The 9,262-nt window shown below is 50.0% G+C and overlaps 1 pseudogene; it reads left to right on the top strand.

The window, feature by feature from the left end:
- Positions 1-4,326: 4,326 nt before the first annotated feature.
- On the top strand, positions 4,327-5,631 carry LOC147998693 (uncharacterized; annotated as a pseudogene).
- The last annotated feature ends 3,631 nt before the right edge of the window (positions 5,632-9,262 follow it).

Here is a 9,262-nt window from a genome sequence, read left to right as displayed (position 1 = left end):
TGTAAATGACTTTCTTTCTGCATGTGCTATTCTCTACTCTCGGTTTAATAGAGTTCTGTTGCTCCCAACTACCACCTAGCCCTACAAGCAGGAAAGAAGTGCCATGACTTGCCTGACCCTGGAAGTGATGTCCTTGGGTATCAGGACAAGTGGTTAGGATCCTCAGTTGGGGGGTCTTCTCTTTCCAACCTGTGTGGATCCAGATGGGATGAGATCAGCACGGATTCCACTTGGCTAGTGATACCACCTAAGGCACACTCCACTCTGCCTTCCTCTTCTGAAGCCTGCTTATCACCTCCACGATTTCCTGGATACTCTGCCCAAGGCCAGGAAGGAACTATGGTGCTCCGTCCATGGACGATCTGTCTGCTGGATGGTTGATTCCTAGGACATTTTTTGTGCTTCCTTGTTCAATGACCAGGATGGCATGCAAGGGACTGCAAGACTTTGGGAGAGACTTTACTGAGGCTGATAGGTTTCTTGATGTCTTGTTCCGGGTCTCCTGTTCTCAGGTGGGAGGCGTGACAGGTGTAGAGCTTCGTGGCATGACCTTGATTCAAGAGTCTGGAGTACTACTCTAGCCCACGGCTCCTTTCGAGTGGGCAGAGCTCCGGGAGCAGAGGCAAAGGTTTTAAGGGCAGGGGTCCCAGCCCTACGGCTGGCATTTGCTGAAGCTTGCGCTTGCTCTGGAGCGCTCCTGACTATATTCTCCAGCTTGAGGACTCCTGGCATCGAATCCTTAGGAGCATGGAAGCTGGAAGCAATGTGGATAGCAGCTGTGTGCTGAGGGAATCCCGGCACAGGAAGACGGTTTGGCAGGCCTGGCAAAAGAAGGCCCTGCTATCAGCTTTCAGCAAGAACCAATACCCGAGCTTCTGGGACAGGCAGGAACTGGGAAGGCAAATACAGCTCTCTGCGTCCCACATCCGCGTGTGGTTTGAGAACCGAAGATGTCGCACTGGAGAGGTGAGTCACGGCCCAAAGCGGTCCAGCAGAGGCTCCATTCAGCTAGCCTCCCAACAGCTCGAGGAAGGGTTTGGCTCCAGGTCACAAGATAGCAGCAAGCCCTCGGACAGCAGAAGGCCTCCCCATACACTCACCATGCAACAGCGCAGGATCCTAGTGCAAGCCTTTGAGAGGAACCCGTTGCCAGGCTTTGATACCAGGGAGCAGCTGGGCCAGAGGACAGGTTTGTCTGAGGACACGATCGACATATGGTTTCAGAACAGAAGAGCGCGGCAAGCCCGCTCTCCAGATCAAGATGTGCCTGCTTCACAAGTGCAGGATGTGGCAACTGGAGGTCTGAGTGGCAGGGATGAGGCAGCACAGGACAACCTGTTACCGATGGCTGCTGCAGGAGGTGTGGGCATGGAGAACTCGAGCTCCAGCGACCAGCCCCACTTCCACAAAGAGTCCCAGATACCCCAAGTTGCAATGCCCGAAGGACGAGGCCAATCACAGACAGCCACTCAAGCATACGAGCCAGGAACTTTGGAACTCCTCCTTGATGAACTGCTGGAAGAAGACTAAGTGCAGGGTGACAGGCCATTCCCTGTGGATCTGGATGGAAATTCTGGTGGCAAGGAGCACGAGGGTGTCCAGGAAACCATCTTGCAACTGGCTGCCACAGACTGTGTTTCCAAGGAATCCTCGAGTTATAGCGACCCAAACAATTTCTCCAGAGAGTCTCTGCTACCACAATTTGCACAGCCTGAAGGACAATGCCAAGAACATGCTCTCACTCAGGGATGCAACACGGGCCCCCTGGAACTCTTCCTGGATCAACTGCTGATGGAAGTTCGAGTGGAGACGCACACCCCAGGCCCTGTACATGTGGAAGGTGAAGGGCAGCAAATGGATGCAACACCTGAGCTGCCTCTCTCTCAAGAAGAATATGAGGCTCTGCTGGATATTCTCTGAGTCCCAGCCTGGAAGATCCTATCCAGAAGACACCCGCAATCCACAAATGAGAATGTAGACAGCCCAAAAATATATGCATCAAAACCCCTATTACAGTGGCTGATTTCGATGCAAAGCATCTTGCTTACTAGAAGGAGGAAATGCACGAGGGTTTTCCATGTGGAGTGCCTACCTGAGGGCCCTGAGACGAGGAAATGGGGTCTCAGAATGGGATTCTGCTGAAAGGGCAGATGGCCAGATCACCAGGGACTCCTAAAAAAAAAGGAGGCCTAATGAAAAGCCCAACTGACAGAACACACCATTGGACTGGCTCCCTCAGACTGCAGGAAATCTCATGGGTCACCAGGTATAGGCTACACAGCTCAGGACACTAAACCAGGAAGGAGTTATGAAGACTTCTTCCTTGGGACTAAGATCTGCTGCTCTTCTTACCAATGCCTTATGCTTAGCTGTGAGATGACTAACAAACCACCCATTCTATATGTACTCCTAGCACATTTGTTTAGTTTACTTTTGTTTTGTTTTGTCTTGCTCTGTTCTACTTCCCTTTGTATTCAATAAAGGTTTGCATTGTTTGTTTGTTTGTTTGCTTGCTTGTTTACTTGTGTGTTTGTATGGGTGGTTGAATAGTCTGTTTGGTTTAGGCATGATCTTTCCAAGTCAAAGGGTGGAAAGACTTTGGAAGGCAGTGAGACAGGATGAGAGGTCTGAAAGGGAAATACCAAGGAAAGCTGATCAGTGTTCAATGCAGACAGGGCACTGTTTGCTAAAGCAAACAAGCGGGGAAAATGTCAACTTAAAGAAGAATGTGTGTAAGGCCACACAATTGTAAATAAACATTACCCTGGAAATGGACTGCAACCAAAGTATCGTGAACAATTCATTCCAGGATTGATACTGATTCAATCAGACAAGCCGAATACCTTCCTCCTCCCACAGTGAGGTGTTTCCCACACTCTCCCGTATCCGTCTTTTAACATGAGTTTCCCAAGCCTAGCAATGCCCTGCATTCCCTAATGTGAGGTCCCTCAAACCCACCTGAAGACTGCAATTGCCTAGAGGTAGGCAGTTGGCCTTGAGTGCATGCAGCCACATTTCCTCAAGGAGCATAGGGCATATACAGTTCTTTCAAAACAGGTTTTCGGTCTTTTGTTCCACATTCACAGGTCAGACTTGCTGGCCGGGTTTTTGTGTATGCTTGGGTGTGGGTATGTGTGTGTGTGTGTGTGTGTGTGTGTGTGTGTGTGTGTGTGTGTGTATGTGTGTGTGTTATTTGTATTTGTGTTATATGTGTGGTGTGTGTTTGCATGTGCATGTGTGAGTGTCTGCGTGTGTGCTTGTGTTGTATGTGTGTTATTTTTTTTGTTATTTGTGTGTGTGTGTGTATGTTTGTGTGTGCCTGTGTATGCTTTGTTGTGTGTGTGCTATTTCTATTTGTGTTAATTGTATGTGTATATGTGTGTGTGTTTGCGCGCGCGCGCGTGTGTGTGTGTGTGTGTGTGTGTGTGTGTGTGTGTGTGTTTCCGCCTGTGTTTGCATGGAACATGTTAATTGTGAGAATTCCTGAAAATCTAGCCCAACTGTTCTGAAAGGAAATGCATGAATGCGCATTCCCGAATCTCTACATGAACTATTGTGGTTTTTGGCCTATTTGCCTGTGTAAAAGACTTTCTTTCTGCATGTGCTATTCTCTTCTCTCGAATAATACAGTTCTGTTGCTCCAAACTACCGCCTAGCCCTACAAGCAGGAAAGAAGTGCCATGCCTTGCATGGCCCCTGGAAGTGATGTCCTTGGGTCTCAGGACAAGTGGTTGGGATCCTCAGTTGGGGGGTCTTCTCTTTCCAATCTGTGTGGATCCAGATGGGATGAGATCAGCACGGATTCCACTTGGCTATTGATACCACCTAAGGCACACTCCACTCTGCCTTCCTCTTCTGAAGCCTGCTTACCACCTCCACGATTTCCTGGATACTCTGCCCAAAGCCAGGAAGGAACTTTGGTGCGCCCTCCTTGGACTATCTGTCTGCTGGTTGGTTGATTCCTAGGACATTTTTTGTGCTTCCTTGTTCTGTGTCCAGAATGGCATGCAAGGGACTGCGAGACTTTAGGAGAGACTTTGCTGAGTCTGATAGGTTTCTTGAGGTCTTGTTTCGGGTCTCCTGTTCTCAGGTGGGAGGCGTGGCAGGTGTAAAGCGTCGGGGCATGACCTTGATTCAAGTGTCTGCAGTACGACTGTAGCCTACGGCTCCTTTCGAGTGGGCGGAGATCAGGGAGCAGAGGCAAAGGTATTTAAGGGCAGTTGTACCAGCCCTACGGCTGGCATTTGCTGAAGCTTGCGCTTGCTCTGGAGCGGTCCTGACTATATTTTCCAGCTTGAGGACTCCTGGCATCGAACACTTAGGAGCATGGAAGCTGGAAGCACTGTGGATAGCTGCTGTGTGCTGCGGGAATCCGGGCGCAGGAAGACGGTTTGGCAGGCCTGGCAAAAGAAGGCCCTGCTATCAGCCTTCAACAAGAACCAATACCCGAGCTTCTGGGACAGGCAGGAACTGGCCAGGCAAATACAGCGCCCTGCGTCCCGCATCCGAGTGTGGTTTCAGAACCGAAGAAGTTGCACTGGAGAGGTGAGGCACGGCCCAAATCGGTCCAGCAGAGGCTCCATTCTGCTAGCCTCCCAACAGCTCGAGGAAGGGTTTGGTTCCAGGTCACAAGGTAGCAGCATGCCCTCGGACAGCAGAAAGCCTCGCACTCGACTCACCTTGCAAAAGCGCAGGATCCTAGTGCAAGCCTTTGAGAGGAACCCGTTGCCAGGCTTTGATACCAGGGAGCAGCTGAGCCAGAGGACAGGTTTGTCTGAGGACACAATCCACATATGGTTTCAGAACAGAAGAGCGCGGCAAGCCCGCCCTCCAGATCAAGATGTGCCTGCTTCACAAGTGCAGGATGTGGCAACTGGAGGTCTCAGGGGCAGGGATGAGGCAGCACAGGACAACCTGTTTCCGATGCCTGCTGCAGGAGGTGTGGGCATGGAGAACTCGAGCTCCAGCGACCAGCCCCACTTACACAAAGAGAGCCAGCAACCCCAAGTGGCACTGCCCGAAGGACGAGGCCAATCACAGACAGCGACTCAAGTATACAAGGCAGGACCTCTGGAACTCCTCCTTGATGAACTGCTGGAAGAAGACTAAGTGGATGGAGACAGTCCATTCCCTGTGGATCTGGATGGAAATTCTGGTGGCAAGGAGCACGAGGGTGTCCAGGAAACCATCTTGCAACTGGCTGCCACGGACTGTGTTTCCAAGGAATCCTCGAGTTATAGCGATCCAACCAATTTCTCCAGAGAGTCTCAGCTACCACAATGGGCACAGCCTGAAGGACAAGGCCAAGAACAGGCTCTCACTCAGGGATGCAACACGGGCCTCCTGGAACTCTTCCTGGATCAACTGCTGTTGGAAGTTCGAGTGGAGACGCACTCCCCAGGCCCTGTACATCTTGAAGGTGCAGGGCAGCAAATGGATGCAACACCTGAGCTGCCTCTCTCTCAAGAAGAATATGAGGCTCTGCTGGATATTCTCCTAGTCACAGCCTGGAAGCTCCTATCCAGAAGACACCCGCAATCCACACTTGAGAATGTAGACAGCCCAAAAAGTATATGCATCAAAACCCCTATTACAGTGGTTGATTTCGATGCAAAGCATCTTGCTTACTAGAGGGAGGAAATGCACGTTGGTTTTCCATGTGGAATGCCTACCTGAGGGCCCTGAGACGAGGAAATGGGGTCTCAGAATGGGATTCTTCTGAAGGGGCAGAGGGCAAGATCACCAGGGACTCCTAAAACATCAAGCAGGCCTAATGAAAAACCCAACTGACAGAACACATCATTGGACTGGCTCCATCAGACTTTAGGAAATCTCATGGGTCACCAGGTATAGGCTACAAATCTCAGGACACTAAACCAGGAAGGAGTTATGAAGACTTCTTCCTTGGGACTAAGATCTGCTGCTCTTCTTACCAATGCCTTATGCTTAGCTGTGAGATGACTAACAAACCACCTATTCTATATGTACTCCTAGCACATTTGTTTAGTTTACTTTTGTTTGTTTTGTCTTGCTCTGTTCTACTTCCCATTGTATTCAATAAAGATTTGCATTGTTTGTTTGTTTGCTTGCTTGCTTGTTTACTTGTGTGTTTGTATGGGTGGTTGAATAGGCTGTTTGGTTTAGGCATGAGCTTTCCAATTCAAAGGGTGGTAAGACTTTCAAAGGCAGTGAGGCAGGATGAGAGGTCTGTAAGGGAAATAACAAGGAAAGCTGATCAGTGTTCAATGCAGACATGGCACTGTTTGCTAAAGCATTAAGTGGGGAAAATGTCAACTTAAAGAAGAATGTGTGTAAGGCCACACAATTGTAAATAAACAACATCCTGGAAATGGAGTGCAACCAAAGTATCGTGAACAATTCATTCCAGGATTGACACTGATTCAATCAGACAAGCCGAATACATTCCTCCTCCCACAGTGAGGTGTATCCCACACTCTCCCGATTCCGTCTTTTAACCCTGATTTCCCAAGCCTAGCAAGGCCCTGCATTCCCTAATGTCAGGTCCCTCTGAACCCACCTGAAGACTGCAATTGCCTAGATGTAGGCAGGTGTCCTTGGGTGCATGCAGCCACATTTCCTCAAGGACCATAGGGCTTATACAGTTCTTTCAGCACAAGTTTTGGGTCTTTTGTTCCACATTCACATGTCAGACTTGCTGGCTGGGCTTTTGTATATGCTTGTGTGTTGGTATGTGTGTGTGTGTGTGTGTGTGTGTGTGTGTATGTATGTGTGTTTTTTGTATTTGTGTTATATGTGTGGTGTGTGTTTGCGTGTGCGTGTGTGAGTGTCTGTGTGTGTGCTTGTGTAGTGTGTGTGTTATTTGTTTTTGTGTTATTTGTGTGTGTGTATGTGTGTGTGCTTGTGTGTGTGCGTGTGTGTGCTTTGTTGTGTGTGTGCTACTTCTATTTGTGTTATTTGTATGTGTATGTGTGTGTGTTTGTGTGTGTGTGTGTGTGTGTGTGTGTCTGTTTGAGCCTTTGTTTGCATGGAACATGTTAATTGTGTGAATTCCTGAAAATCTGGCACAACTGTTCTGACAGGAAATGCATGAATGCGCATTCCCGAATCTCTACATGAACTATTGTGGTTTTTGGCCTATTTGCCTGTGTAAAAGACTTTCTTTCTTCATGTGCTATTCTCTTCTCTCGGTTCAATAGAGTTCTGTTGCTGCCAACTACCACCTAGCCCTACAAGCAGGAAAGAAGTGCCGTGACTTGCATGACCCCTGGAAGTGATGACCTTGGGTCTCAGGAAAAGTGGTTGGGATCCTCAGTTGGGGGGTCTACTCTTTCCAACCTGTGTGGATCCAGATGGGATGAGATCAGCACGGATTCCACTTGGCTAGTGATACTACCTAAGGCACTCTCCACTCGCCTTCCTCTTCTGAAGCCTGCTTACCACCTCCACGATTTCCTGGATACTCTGCCTAAAGCCAGGAAGGAACTATGGTGCTCCCTCATTGGACGATCTGTCTGCTGGATGGTTGATTCCTAGGACATTTTTTGTGCTTCCTTGTTCTGTGTCCAGAATGGCATGCAAGAGACTGTGAGACTTTGGGAGAAACTTTGCTGAGTCTGATAGGTTTCTTGAGGTCTTGTTCCGGGTTTCCTGTTCTCAGGTGGGAGGCGTGGCAGGTGTAAAGCGTCGTGGCATGACCTTGATTCAAGGGTCTGGAGTACGACTGTAGCCCACGGCTCCTTTCAAGTGGTCGGAGCTCCGGGAGCAGAGCCAACGTTATTTAAGGGCAGGGGTCCTAGCCCTACGGCTGGCATTTGCTGAAGCTTGCACTTGCTCTGGAGCGGTCCTGACTATATTCTCCAGCTTGAGGACTCCTGGCATCGAATCCTTAGGAGCATGGAAGCTGGAAGCAATGTGGATAGCAGCTGTGTGCTGCGGGAATCCCGGCGCAGGAAGACGTTTGGCAGGCCTGGCAAAAGAAGGCCCTGCTATCAGCTTTCAGCAAGAAACAATACCCGAGCTTCTGGGACAGGCATGAACTGGCCAGGGAAATACAGCTCCCTGGGTCCCGCATCCGAGTTTGGTTTCAGAACCGAAGAAGTCGCACTTGAGAGGTGAGGCACGGCCCAATGCGGTCCAGCAGAGGCTCCATTCCGCTAGTCTCCAAACAACACCAGGAAGGGTTTTGCTCCACGTCACAAGGTAGCAGCATGCCTTCGGACAGCAGGAGGCCTTGCACTTGACTCACCTTGCAACAGCGCAGGATCCTAGTGCAAGCCTTTGAGAGGAACCCGTTGCCAGGCTTTGATACCAGGGAGCAGCTGGGCCAGAAGACAGGTTTGTCTGAGGACACGATCCACATATGGTTTCAGAACAGAAGAGCGAGGCAAGCCCGCAATCCAGATCAAGATGTGCCTGCTTCACAAGTGCAGGATGTGGCAACTGGAGGTCTGAGTGGCAGGGATGAGGCAGCACAGGACAACCTGTTACCGATGGCTGCTGCAGGAGGTGTGGGCATGGAGAACTCGAGCTCCAGCGACCAGCCCCACTTCCACAAAGAGTCCCAGATACCCCAAGTGGCAATGCCCGAAGGACGAGGCCAATCACAGACAGCCACTCAAGCATACGAGCCAGGAACTTTGGAACTCCTCCTTGATGAACTTCTGGAAGAAGACTAAGTGCAGCGTGACAGGCCATTCCCTGTGGATCTGGATGGAATATCTGGTGGCAAGGAGCACGAGGGTGTCCAGGAAACCATCTTGCAACTGGCTGCCACAGACTGTGTTTCCAAGGAATCCTCGAGTTATAGCGACCCAAACAATTTCTCCAGAGAGTCTCCGCTACCACAATTTGCACAGCCTGAAGGACAATGCCAAGAACAGGCACTCACTCAGGGATGCAACACGGGCCCCCTGGAACTCTTCCTGGATCAACTGCTGATGGAAGTTCGAGTGGAGACGCACACCCCAGGCCCTGTACATGTGGAAGGTGAAGGGCAGCAAATGGATGCAACACCTGAGCTGCCTCTCTCTCAAGAAGAATATGAGGCTCTGCTGGATATTCTCTGAGTCCCAGCCTGGAAGATCCTATCCAGAAGACACCCGCAATCCACAAATGAGAATGTAGACAGCCCAAAAAGTATATGCATCAAAACCCCTATTACAGTGGCTGATTTCGATGCAAAGCCTCTTGCTTACTAGAAGGAGGAAAGCACGAGGGTTTTCCATGTGGAGTGCCTACCTGAGGGCCCTGAGACGAGGAAATGGGGTCTCAGAATGGGATT

This window comes from Rattus norvegicus, chromosome 20, assembly GCF_021556685.1.
Source record: "Rattus norvegicus strain SHRSP/BbbUtx chromosome 20, alternate assembly SHRSP_T2T, whole genome shotgun sequence".
Lineage (NCBI taxonomy): Eukaryota > Metazoa > Chordata > Mammalia > Rodentia > Muridae > Rattus > Rattus norvegicus.
Note: the sequence above shows the minus strand (reverse complement) of the source record. Positions and strands in the feature narration are given on the sequence as shown.